The following is a 14,105-nucleotide window of genomic DNA, read 5'->3' as shown; positions in this document are numbered from 1 at the left end:
TAAGATGCAAAGATATGATAACTGTCAGGCACACAATGGCACCCCACTCCAGTACTCTTGCCTGGCAAATCCCATGGACGGAGCGGCCTGGTAGGCTGCAGTCCATGGGGTCGCAAAGAGTCGGACACGACTGAGCGACTTCACTTTCACTTTTCACTTTCATGCATTGGAGACGGAGATGGCAACCCACTCCAGTGTTCTTGCCTGGAGAATCCCAGGGACGGGGGAGCCTGGTGGGCTGCCGTCTATGGGGTCGCACAGAGTCGGACACGACTGAAGCGACTTAGCAGCAGGAGCAGCAGCAGGCACACAAAACAAGTTTTGGGACAGACCAGGATGAAGATGTTCAACACAGCAGGGCAGGAATACAACCCACACTGGAGACATAAAGCAGTCCAGTGACTCTCCACCTGGAAGTCCACTGAGTGGGCTGGTGGAAAGGGTTTCTTGGCAAGAATGGCTACTACCTTCCAAAGGTAATGGCACCTTCTCACGACCCTAATAAGAGGAACATCCAGGAAACCTCTCAAAGAGCTTGATGTGTGTCCCCTGAAATCGTGAGACACAGGTAAGTAATTTAGGGCTGAGGAAGCTCAAGGCAGAGGCTGTGGTACTTGTAGGGCAACAGGGCAAGCAAAGGAGGTGCTCTTGCATTGTGATGACCCTGCTTTCTAAAGTTTACATGGAAATGCACAGCACTTAGAATAGCCAAAAGTCTTTGAAAGACAAAGTTGAAGGAGTTTAGGAATCATTTATACAAATACAGGAATGTAAAAATTATTACATAGCTACAGAAATTAAGACAGTGTACATTAGTGTAAAGGTAACTAGAACAAGTGAACAGAAAGTTCAGGAATAGATTCTCATATGTACAGTCAGGTGTCTTTTAACAGAGATCCCAGGGCAATTCAGTGGGCAGAGGATAGTATTTTTAACAACTGATGATAGAATAGTTGGATTAGCCATATGAAAAAAAGAAACTGAAAGAAAAAAAGAGAAAGATCCTTACCTCGCACCTTCTATAAAAATTAACTGCAAATAGATTGAAGACCTAAACCTAAGAGTTAAAATTATAAAATTTCTAAAAGATAATTGTACTAGTTATCAATTGCAGAGCAACAATATTGACACCAACTTAGTGGCTTAAAATAACATACATTTTGTTACCTACTATTTCTGTGGGTCAGGAGTCCTGGTAGCTCAGACAGTAGAGAATCCATTTGCAATGCAGGAGACCTGGGTTCAATTCCTGGGTTGGGAAGATCCCCTGGAAAAGAGAGTGGTTACCCACTCCAGTATTCTTGCCTGGAGAATTCCATGGGCAGAGGAGTCTAGGGGTCTACAGTCTGTGAAGTCACAAAGAGTTGGCCATGACTGAATGACTAACACAGGAGTCCAGGAATGGGTAGGTGACACCTCAGCTTAGAGTCTCCCAAGGCCGCAGTCAAGACGTCCTCCAGGCTGTGACCTCATTCATGGCTCCACTGGGGACAGTTATTGACAGAATTCATTTTCTGGTAGGACTGAGGATTTCATATCTTGCTAGCTATTGGCCAGAGGCCACCCTCTGCTGCTAAATGATGCCCATAGTTTGTTACTCACCACACAGGGTTTCACAGCATGATCATTTGCTTCCTCAAAGCCAGAAAGAGACTGTAGCAAAGTGGTTGCTAAAATCTGAAGTAACAGACATATGATCACACATACTCATGTGCGTCCCATCAACTTTGCCATATTCTATTGGTTAGAAGTGAGCCACTTCTAGGCCAAAAGCAATAGCAAAAGCTATTGAAGTTGATGGAGAAAATGTACATGACCATACAGATCTTTTGTTTAAAAACTAGTTCTACATAGATGGTCCTTGTACACTGCATTGTATGGTGGCTTCTTTTCCATGTATGTTTTTAATCCCCTATTTAGGCCATAAATTCCTGAAGAATGGGGAGTAAGTCCCAGGGCACCCAGCAGCAGTGTCTCACATGTATTAAGTACTCAAGAAATATTTGGTTAGAGTCAAGTCAGCACAGTGGGAAATGTGCAGGCTTATGCAATCGGGAAGATTCATTCAAATCCCAGCTCTGCCATTTACTAACTGGGTAAACACACAACAATTACTTCCTATCTCCAAGCTCCAGTTTCCCTATATAACCTCATAGTTTAGAGGCGAAATGAGTTGATGTGTGCAAACTGCCTGTCACATTTGCTACATGGTAGCAATTATTGTTATTTATAGATGGGGCTAGCTGTAAAATGTTAAAATGGTTAAGCCTTTAATAGCAAACAGAAAATTAAAACTCAGTTTTCTGTGATGAGTTTTTCCTTGCATCTGTGAAGACGTTAGGATTCCTTTCAACTGCAGCTCCCCTCGTGCAAGAACAGTCCCACTCAAATGTCCATGCTCTCAGGTGCCCCAGCAGTGACTCTCTTGTCAACCACCTTCTGCAAACTGTCTTTTCCCTTGAACAGTTTACAGCAGGGTGTGTCTTCTATATTCTGGTTGTAATCATTTTTCTGCCACAAGAGGGTGCAGTGTGACTGTGTATATTGCAGAAAAAAAAACTTGCAGTCCTAAAAGTTAGTATTACAAGGCAGGATAAACTGTGCTCCATTCATTGTTTTCATTTGAAGATCGTTTTTTGTATATTTGAATTAATTTTCTTTAAAGCAAGAATAATTGAAAGCAGGAAGCTTCCACCATTTGTTTCTGGAAGGTCTTTTCCCAGGCTGTAGCTGGTTAAGCACAAACTTAGCATCATTCTTCTCTGTTTAAAATACTGTGATTCATCTCCTTTCTGGGAGTCATTTCCTGTAGGACTTTAAGAGGCCTTCTAGCTCCAAATTACTGTACATTCCCAGTTCTTGTTATGTTTCCTGCAGGCCATCAAGTTCATGGGTTTTATTATAGCCTTGCAAATTAGTAGAAAAAAATTTACTAGCCCATAAACATTTTATCAGACTTACTTGCTCCTGGGGGCAGATTGGTAACAAAATAGCTGAAAGCACTATTGTGTATAACTTAGCTATGAAACTAATTATTGTTATGCAAACAGTTTCTAGCTTTTCATTTTCTCCTGGCATGTACACTGGATGTGGGCATGAGTGTAACTAAATAAACCTGTTGCCTAACACTGCAGGCACCCTGTGGCATGCGTGCATGGCAAGCATGATAGAGGCAGATTTCATTGACAGATGAAAGTCACTGTCCTGTGAGAAGTCACAGTGGCATGTGAGAATGTGCTTATTCCCTCCTCTTCCATCTTGCCCCTCTGCTCCCCGTAACCTGTGCCTGGATGCAGGGAGAGTGGGCAGAACCTTGGCACATGATTTTACAAAGGTTTCTGATGTCTGGACTGAAATGGATGCCTCCGCACTCAGGAAGTTGGCACCTGTGGGGGTGTAAGGCAGTGTTCCTAGTCACTGTCTGCATTTCTCCCTTTGCAAAGTCACATGTGTTTCTTTGTGGTTGCCAGGCCCTTTTCAATCTAGAATTCATGTTCCATGCCAGCCTTAATGTGGTTCAGGGTAAATGCCCATACTCCTGTATTTTGGGAATACCTGTCCCTTTCTGTAAGGGTGCTGTGGTTCATCCTTGTCTTTCACACCAATCACAGGTCTGTCCACCACCTAGGACAAGGCGGCAGGCAAGCCATACAGTGGTTAATAACGGAAGCAGATGTACTGCATGGGAGAAGCGCCCCCAGTAAGGAGGAGGGCAGGTGAAGACAGCAGTGGAGAAGGGCCGATTCTAGTCAACCGCGGGTACTTCTCTCCTCTTAGTTCAAGCCTCTGAGGTAGTCAGTGGGAGTCTGACTGATATCATTATCGGGGGTTGGTCCTGATCTGAACCTGCCCCATAAGCAAAGGGAGTTGATGAGGTTTGCAGAGAGCTGGCAGCAGTAGAATAGGGTGACTGAGATCAGGATTCCCAGGGACTCCTAGGCCTGAGCTGCCAAGCAGAATGTGAGGATGCCGACAACATGAATTTCAAGACAGACTTCACAACCCGTTCTTCACAGTGGATGTCCTGAGAGAGGTTAAGAGTTGTCCCATGCAAACAGCTTCATAAAGTTTCTTTGCTACAGGACTTCTCAGAGTCTTTAATATATCAAAAACTTACATCTCCCAAAGGGGGATATTATTTATCACAAATCCTGTTTTTGAAATAATGACTTACAAGCCTAGTAATTGGAGAAGGAAATGGCAACCCACTCCAGTGTTCTTGCCTGGAGAATCCCCGGGACGGGGGAGCCTGGTGGGCTGCCGTCTGTGGGGTCGCACAGAGTCGGACACGACTGAAGCGACTTAGCAGCAGCAGCAGCCTGGTATTTGGTGTTGTATACATGGGGACTTTTTTCTAATATCTGATTTTGGACCACTTATTTTAAGAGAAAAAGATCATAATGTGTTATTCCTTATTAAATAAGAGCAAATATTGTTTAATTATATGTGACAGAAAGTGAGATTGAGGAGTAACTTTAGGGGGTTTTTAAGGGATTGGAGGTGGCAGTATCATCACGGATTTGCAAATACCTGGTGTCCTAGTGAAGAGCACGAAGATCGCCTCTCATCCATGGGCATCTTTATTTCAACAAGCTTGCAGTGCTTCTTGGATGACGCCTTGTAAGAATTTACCAGGTCTGGAAACTGGGTTAGATGTAGCCTGGCCCATGGTGTGATGCTTAGCTCTGGATAGTGGGGATGATGATGAAGGATGGTATCCCTAGAAAATGTCCAAGAAAGTGGAGAATGGCAGGAATCATCCTCTGAATTACAAACAGAGGAAACCATCCAGCAATATTTAGGGCTCAAGAACAGATGATCATCAGTAAGTCCATATCTAATTCTGCTCATGTGATCTAGCCACAAACACTCTGAAACTAAAGAAATTTTCTCTAGAGTGTCTGCTGTGAGTACCTGTGTCAAGTTGACGCCAAAAGTGACCTGCAACATTCTGACCTGATAACCAAACTCAGCCATCTATCCTGAGAAACCCAAGTCAGACTTCAAAACAAAAAAACAGAAACTGAAGGAAAAATAAAAAACAAAACGTAAAAGCTTAATCTCCTCCAGAAACCTAGGGAGAGGGTGGAGGTGCATACCAATACTTGTGACCACCGGGAGAGAAGACTTAAATGGCCTGAGAAAAAAATGTGCCATTCTAAGTGGAGAAGAAAACAGCTATTGTCTAACACTTAAATAAAAAATACTGTATAAACAACTAACAGCTGTTTTTCAGCCTTTGCTTTTTAGAGCAAAAGCCAATAAAAGAAAAGACGCACTCTTTTAAATGTGGATTTTGTTCAGAGCCCAGATTTTCTTCAACTAATTCCCAACCCAGAAGCAAGCCTTGTTTCAGATCATTCTGCTTGGAAGACTGACTGACTGCTGCTGCTCCTGCTGCTGCTGCGTCGCCTCAGTTGTGTCCGACTGTGCGACCCTATGGACGGCAGCCCACCAGGCTCCCCCGTCCCTGGGATTCTCCAGGCAAGAACACTGGAGTGGCTTGCCGTTTCTTTCTCCGTTGGAAGACTAGAGAAGACTACAAAGTTCAGTAGAGAGCTGCAGAGCTGGGCAGAGGCAGAGCCAGGCAGACTCTGGTGTACCAGGGGGAGGATGGATGCACATCAGAGGGATTTTATTAATTTTTTTTAAATTTTGTCCTGGAGTATGACTGATGAACGATGTTGTGATAGTCTCTGGTGGACAGCAAAGGAATTCAGCCATACATATACAAGTATCCATTTGCCCCCAAACAAAGGAGACTTTAGTGATGAAAGCAGAAACCAGTCCTCTCAAAACCTTCTGAGAAAGTGCCTATTGAAAGGGAAAAACATTAATTTTGCATGCAGAAGTAGGAAGCAAGGTGCATCTCTTTAAGCTGTTGTTTGAGTTCAGCATCCTTCACTACAAGATCATCGAGCAGAGAAAATGACATGGTCCATCCGTTTGTTGTCTACGGATAAAACTCACCCAATAGAGCCAGGAGGACTCTAATGAGCACCCATCTTGTAAATAAGGAAATTATAGGGAACTTTCAAAAGGGATATTCATATGAAAATTACTAGCTAAGTCTTATAATTATGAAGCCAAAGGGATAAAATACCAGTAGGGCAAGATCTGGTTTATAAATAGAGACTCAAAGATAAGGTCTTACTGATTCCCTCTTGGGGCCTCTATTTACCCCCACTCTGAATACCAATTCAGCTCTGTAAAGGAAGTCAAATACTTCAGGTATCAGCTCTTCACCGGTCTCTTTTTTATTATATATACAAAAGTATATGTGTGTGTTATACATATATGCATGCATACACATACGTACATATATATGAAGGCACAGAGAGCTTTGAGATTTTCTTTTATATCTTTTGTAGTGTCTTAAAATTTGAAGTGCAAACCAGGTCTCCTGCAGCCTGTGCATATTGTGCTGCTGTGTCTGAATGCCCTGAATATCATGAGTACACGCCACCCATTCCCAGCATTACAGCAGAGCCAATCCTCTGAAGACCCTCCTGCCACAATACAATTAGATCCTGAATACAGCGTGGTTTTAATGTGTACTGCTGAGCTTGCAGATAGCAAAGATACCCTTGAGAGTCTAAAGAAGTGAGCCATGAGCTGCGATCATGCTTAAGCAGGAGGTGGGAAGCACATGGCAAAATAAACACTAAGCCTTAGACACATCACAAGGGTCAAAGGCCAAACTAAGTCTCCTGCTTTAAGCCCTGACCCTTGAAGGGGGCTGCTTGGCCTTCTAGGTCTTGGAGGAAGCAAAGGGAGACCTCTGCTGGAGTCAACGCCTCCAAGGGAGGCTCTTAGGAGGCCCACAGGTGGAGCAAAGTGAGTTTCAAATCAAAGACGGCCAAACACCAAGGAAAAGAGCCACCACAGGAAAGACAAAGCAGAAGCAACAAGCAATGCATTTATACTCCTAGGATTTTGGTATTGGAATTATTAAATGCAAAGTTTAAAATACTGCATATGATTTAAAGAAAACCAGGATGGAATCATTAAGTGTGTTCAAGTACGGAGAAACTGTGAAATTTGTCTTTCCCAAGCAGATTTGAAAAAGAGCCAAGTAAAACATTTATAAATGAAAAATATAATTGTAGAAATTAGGAACTCAATGGCTAGATTAAACAGTAGGCCACCCACTCCAGTATTCTTGCCTGGGAAATCCCCTGCACAGAGGAGCCTGGCAGGCTACAGTCCATGGGGCTGCAAAAGAGTCTAACTAAATAGCAACAAAGACACTGTTCAAAAGAGAATCAGTTAACTAGCGTGTCTGAAGAAATTGCTCAGAATATAGTAGAGAGAGACAGGAAGATAGAAGATATGAAAGAGGGGTTAAGACTTGGAAGAGAGACTGAGATTTAATATATTGATCATGAGAGTCCCAGAAAAGACTAGAGAGAATAGATGACCAGGCAATATCCAAAGGGATAAAGGACAAGAAGCTCCACTGGTGAGCAGTATCAATCCACAGAAAGTATCATGTATACCTTGCAGGATCAATTTTTAAAATCTGTACCCAGGCACATTGTAGTAAAATTGCAGCATGCTAAGCTCAAAAAGGAAGATCTTAAAGGCAAGAAACAGAAAAAAAAGAGACAAATCATCTACAAAGAAATAATTCGGTTGTCAGCCAACATCTTTGTACAGCAACAAAACCCAGAAAACTAGAACAGTATCTTCAAAGTGACAAGAGAATATAACTGAGAAATGCATGTACAGCAAAAGTATTTTTTAAGAATGGATGTGAAATCATCTTCAGATAAGCATTATATATGAACCTCATATGGTGAGCGCTTATGCCTAAGCTCCTTTTGGGGCACCCTTCCAGGAATGCTTTTTTGTGAGGAAAAAAAAGATTTAAGTATGAGGTTAACATTTACTTAGCTGTATGACAAAGAGGGTTTTTCGTGTTCCTTGACTCTCTGGGAATTCAGGAAACAATTGAGTTATTGGTGGTTTAAAATGTCAGAGAGCAATAATCGCAATGTGCTTCCCACTCTCAATTACTTCAAGTATTGTCTGATTCTGAGGCTATTCTTGAGAACTAAAATGTTTTTCTAGTATATATTGTGTAGTTTCCACGTGTTCAGTATGACTAATGCATTAGTCACAAGTTACAATATGAGAGACCCAAGAAAAAGGCAACCTTGGTCTCTGGAAGGACTTTCTTCTCAGTGTGTCCCACTCCAGCCAGCTATCGCCCCTTGTCACTGAGACCCAGGTCTCTTGCTGGCAGGAGTTGCTCCCTAAGTAAGCCAAGCATCTGTTGCTTCCTGAAGCCTTTACTTCAGTAAAAGCTCCATCCTCCTTCATGAGCAGATATTCCCCCGTATTTCTCTCCTCTGTTCCTGTAATCTGTTGTCTACCAGTGGGAAAATGTGTGAGCCCAGCTGTTAGAGAAAGGAGAAAGGGAGAGACAGGAGGAAAAATTACATAACATTGATGCAACTTGCACAAAGATATTTCTGTACTTTTTGTAACATGGAAAAGCAGGAACCAACCCAAGTGTCCAATGCAGGAACACGTTGAACAAATCTTAGCATATAAAAAGATGAAATATTATATTGCCATGACCGATAATAAGCACAAGAGTATGTGGACAGTGGCTACATGGGACTACACAAAAGTGTTTAATGTCAAACTGGTGAACATAGAACACAGATTTGGTTGTGTTCAAGGATTACGACTATGTAAGAATCAGGGACTTCCCTGGTGGCTCAGACGGTAAAGCGTCTGTCTACAATGCGGGAGACCCGGGTTCAATCCCTGGGTCGGGAAGATCCCCGGGAGAAGGAAATGGCAATCCACTCCAGTACTATTGCCTGGAAAATCCCATGGACAGAGGAGCCTGATAGGCTACAGTCTGTGGGGTCGCAAAGAGCCGGACACGACTGAGCAACTTCACTTTCACTTTCAAGAATCATGCAGATATAGAACTAAGAGTTGAAAGAGGATACAGAGCTTTGTAACTTAGCGGTAAATATCTTTACTTAAGCATTAGTATTTACTGTGCAAGTGTTTTTATGTTTTTGTTTCTTCCATGCTTCTTAAAGGAGGTTACATTTTTATTTTAAAGGGTGGACTAAAAAATACATTGAATGTATTAATACTAGAGTCCAAACAGGAGACAGAAATCACACAGCAACTTCTACAAAGGAAGTTTACCATAAAGGATTATTGAAAGGGAATTGGAGTAACCATGAGTTTGGCTCAGCATTGGAAGAGGTAAAGGTAACACTAAAGGAAAACAGGAATAGAAGCACAGGGAGCAGCTATCATCCCTAGGGCTGAGACAGAACATTCAGGAAGAGGTCGCCTCCTCTCAGGGTCGAGGTCTGTACCTCCTCAATGGAGAGAGTATGCCCGTCCAGGTATATTCCCTGGATGGTAGAAAAGTTCATCGGGGGCCATATTGGTGAAGCATTGCAAAACCTGTTCTCTGGACTTCTGAGGAAGCCATCCGTAGAATGGGGTACCAGGCCCCAGACTCACTGCAAAGCTACCCAATGGGGTGCCCATTTGAGCATTCTATTATGAAGCTTCCTATGGAGGTTCCAACAGAAGTCATTCACGGGGAGATGCCCAGAGAAGCTGCCCACAGGAAGACACTACTGCTGTGGCTACCTGGCATTGCAGGAAAAGCCATGCCCACTGCATGTTCCTAATGACCCAGTGTACTAGAACCTGGAAGAAAGCCACTTCTCACAGTGTCCCTTCAAGACCCTTTGCCGACACAACTTAACACCACATTAGCTGTCAAAGAGAACTGCTTTTCCACTATTGTCAAGCAAGTAATGAAGAGTAAATTTGGAACCAAGAGGCAACAAAATGATACCAGTCATAATGAACTAAGCTGATGGTTGGAAACTTGGACTGTGCCCGTGTTCATTCCCAGTCAGAAGTCCCAGATTTTCCTATCAGAGAGCCAAGTTCATGCAAGAAGCTTGAGCTGCTGATAAGACAGCTGAGTGATTGGCCTTCACCTCCTTTGGGTGCAGTATCTCTTATGAAAGCTCACTGGCTTTCCATAAGAATCATTTCTTCTCTGCCCCAAGGCAGGCTGGGCCACATGGGTCTCCTGGGTCTTATGATTTAAAATGTGCATATAGCAATACAAAGTACCTTTGAGTGTATTGAAGCAAAGACTGAATTAAGAATGCTGCATATGTGCTTAGTAGCTAAATAAATACTAATGATGGTTTTTAAGTTTCTGCAACTTCCTCTTTGACAATGTAGTGATCAAGGGTCTGGGCTCTGAGCCATTTACTGTGTAACCTTGGGAAAATCACGTCACCTCTCTGTGACTCAATTTTCCCATCTGTAAAGTGCATATAATGATAGTACTTCAGAGGTTTGTTGGGAGGATTGAGTGAGTTACTATATGTAAAGCTCTTAGGAGGGAGTAGCACATAGCAAGCACTCTCTATGTTATATATTATTATTAATATTAATATTTGAAAAAAAATTGAGAACAGTAGCACTCAGACTCCTTTATGCTAGACCCCTCTAGGTCCCCTACAGTCTCCCCCACACTCCTTCCTTAGAATTTTGACCTTCCTCACAAGTGCTGCACCTGAGGGGCACGTGGGCATGGTGTAACCACTGGGTCCTGCTGGGTAGCCCATCAGTTCCACTGATCAATAGGTCACAAGCTTGCTCTTCTATCTTCAACGCTGGACAGAAAGGCTGAAAGCCAAAACAAGTAAACTTGCCCCCACATAACTGATCCAAACAGCTTGGGGCCTGGCAGTGCCAGCGAAAGAGCTTGAAAAGAAAAACAACCAAAAACAACGCACAGGCTTGTCTTTGTCATGGCTGACCCCGCTCGCAGCCAGGCACGGAAACAGAGCGGCTTTATGAGAAAATGCCTTTCTTTCCATGCGGTAATTGAATCCAGTTGTGGATTGAGGTTGTACGTTAGTGGGGTTTAAGAAAGGTTTGCCTCTTAGATACATCTACTTCAGCTGAACGAACGTTTATTTCTTGTTTAAATTCTTGGTAAGCAGGGTAGCACCCACGGACAATATAACCTCTGGAATCTGGCTCTCATACTCATCCTACAGATATGCTGGGAATCTTTTAAGCTCTTCAAAAACTAAATCTCTTGGGTGGAATCCAAGATACCCTCTGGATACTGCATTCTGCTTTTAGAAAACAGTGCTAGGGGCAGTTTTAGGGCAACAGAATGTTCAGATCGCAGTAGATTGACTTCAATGTAATTCCTCTTCGAGGGGACTCTCCTGGTCTGATTCTCATCTTTCTCCTAGAGAACCCATAAAGGGGAAGAGTTTGCCTGTGGCTAGAGCAGGATGGATCAGAGTCAGATTTGGTTGCATCTTTTACTGTGTCTATTGCTGCCTGCTGACAGCATGCTTCACTCTGTTAATAAAATGAAACAGTCCCTGTTCTAACAACTGCCACCCATGTCAGGACAGTAAGTCTTACACCACCCTGCTGGAGTCCTGCCCTGGAGCCCCTCAAGGGCACAGATTCAAAGGTCTTAGCCAAAAGCTCTTCAGTAAAGCCTGCTTAAAAAAAAAAAAATTGTTAAATTACTTTGGTAGTTTTGTAATGATGAAATATTCCATGTGGGAAGTAGAGTGGCATATGGGTTAAGTTTAAAAAAGTGAAGTTTCTTGTATAGATGGAAAAACAAAAGACATTGCTGGGCATCTGTTGTGTGCATGGGACTCCAGCATGTAAGGCTCACGTGTGTGGCACAGTCTCTCCTGTCCTCAGGTAACTTATAAGCTTCTGTCTTCTAGTTTCTCCCTGGGAAAGGCTTTTCCACCATATCCATCAGCTTTTGCTGGGCTAGGAATAAATGGCTCATTCAAACACCAAAGAGAGTTGACTAAAGGGACAGTCAGCTCTCTCTGGTTGTTAGGTGCCTCAATGAAGCCCTCTCTGTCACTGGAATTTGGAAGGATTGGGATGGTCTGTCAGCAGCTAATATACATAGCAGTTATGAGGGGAAGGCTTGTCTCCAGGCCTCCCCGGAGCTCTCCCCTTCACCACCTGCCGCCCAGCTCGATCACAAGCCCCCAAGCCACTTGGTCTGTGCGAAGGAGCATGAGGTGTAAGCTCCCAGAAAAGGTTTCCCCTAGAAACCCACAGGGCCGCGCTGGCTCCACTTGTCAGGAGCTGTAAGCACCCAGGAAGGGTTTCCCCTAGAAACCCCAGGGCCATGCTGGGTCCACTATCATAGCTGAAAAGATGGAAGGTGCAAGAGAACGACTTTAGTACTGTGAAATCTTTGTTGATTTTTCCTAAGATTGAATGGGAAAGAGAGAAGACAATGTGAAGACAAAGGAAAATTATTTCTGCGTATGAAATCCTGTGCTGCTTATATGATCCCAAAGGTTCTTTACTAATCACCGAGCACCTACCTGCGCTGGCCCCGGGGTGGGCGTAGAACACTATAATGCCTGAGACCCAGCCCCAGGTCTGCTTCAGGACCAGACTGTGGCCAAAGGCCCTCCCCACCCCTATATTACTGTTCTAGGCTGTGTAACAAATAATCACAAACATGATGGCTGAACACAATAGATATGTATTCTCTCATAGTTCCAGAGGGCAGAAGTCTGATATCAAGCTGTGGGCATGGCCATGCTGCCTCCAGGAGTTTTAGGGAAGACTCCTTCTTTGCCTCTCTAGCTTCTGGTGACACCAGGCACTCTTCGGCAGATGCTGCATCACCCCCATCTCTGCCTTTGTCTTCACATGGCTTTCTCCTATTCTCCCTGTGTCTTCTCTTCTGTCTCTTATAAAGGCACTTGTCATTGGATTAGGATGCACTGGGATAATCCAGATTAAATTTAAGATCCTCTAATTACATCTGCAAAGACCCTCTTTCCAAATAAGGTCACGTTCATAGTTCTAAGAGTTAGGACATAGACATATCTTTTGGAATATCACCACTCATCCCACTCCATGCCCACCCCCACCCCCATCTTCGTTCTCTCCTTGCCTCTGGATCCTCGTACTAAATCTAGAAACATGTCCAAGTTGCCGCATCAAAAGAAAAATAAATTCTTTTTATCCCGTTATCCTTGTCAAGCCCTGTCATCCATCCTTTTTTCCTTCACTCAGCTCTCAAACTCCTCTAGAGAGTACTCTGTATTTGCTACATCCATTTCTGACTTACCACTTAATTTTTTCTCCACTTACTTTTTAAAGCAATTTATTATGATATATTTCAAGCATAGGAAAAGTGTAGAGAATAATACAACTTTTGAAATGTTTAAATTTTTCTCCTACTTTTTTTGTGGTAAAATATGACATGAAATTTGCCATGTAAGCCATATTTAAATGTACTATTACATTTAAATTTAATTTCTGAGTGTGTAGGAAACACTTGGGCTTCTCAGATGGCCCAGTGGTAAAGGATCCACCTGCCAATGCAGGAGACACAGGAGACGCAGGTTCAATCCCTGGGGTGGGAAGATCCCCTGGAGGAGGAACTGGCAATCCACTCCAGTTCTTGCCTGGAGAATTCCATGCCAGAAGAGCCTGGCGGGCTACAGTTCACAGGGTCACAAAGAGTCAAGCACAGCTTAGTGACTCTGCATGCACACATGCATAGTAAACACTTAAAAATTATTTATGTTATCAATTTAACTAAATGTTATATTTCAATTACATTATACTACTACAGTCACATTAATTACACCCAGTGTAATTTTCAGCGTGTTTTTTGTGCTTTGACTCACACTTCTGTTCTTAATAATTGTCCTCTCAAAGATCACCAGCTTCCATCCTCCACCTTCTCAGCCCCTTCGCCAAAGTGGACAGTACTGACCACTTCCTTCCTAAATCTCTTTCCTCAGCTTTCCAGACCCCTGCTCTCTTCCTGTTCAACAATTTATCTAAGCCCTTCTCCAACTGCTCCCTGAGGCAGGGTCTTCAAGGACCTGCCTGGTGCCCCTTAGCTTTGGTTGCTTGCTTGGTTCCTTCCATGTTCTCATCCAATGTTACTGCTTCAACCAACTCCTTAATTCAGCTAGCTCATTTAAGCTGAAGCTTGGACCAAAAGCTTAGCTAATAGCTTAAGCCTCCAAGGCCTTGTCATCTTCTGATCTCCACCTGCATGT

At 43.3% G+C, this 14,105-nt stretch overlaps 1 long non-coding RNA gene across 2 annotated transcripts in view; it reads left to right on the top strand.

The window, feature by feature from the left end:
• The first annotated feature begins 1,455 nt into the window (after positions 1-1,455).
• The window catches only part of LOC133253847 (uncharacterized), a 43,431-nt gene continuing 30,781 nt past the window's right edge, over positions 1,456-14,105 (top strand). For both annotated transcript variants that reach the window (XR_009738475.1, XR_009738476.1), the window contains exon 1: positions 1,456-1,517. This is a non-coding gene — a long non-coding RNA (uncharacterized LOC133253847). The remainder of the gene's footprint in view (positions 1,518-14,105) is intronic.

Source organism: Bos javanicus, chromosome 9 (assembly GCF_032452875.1).
Source record: "Bos javanicus breed banteng chromosome 9, ARS-OSU_banteng_1.0, whole genome shotgun sequence".
NCBI classification, from domain to species: Eukaryota; Metazoa; Chordata; class Mammalia; order Artiodactyla; family Bovidae; genus Bos; species Bos javanicus.
Note: the sequence above shows the minus strand (reverse complement) of the source record. Positions and strands in the feature narration are given on the sequence as shown.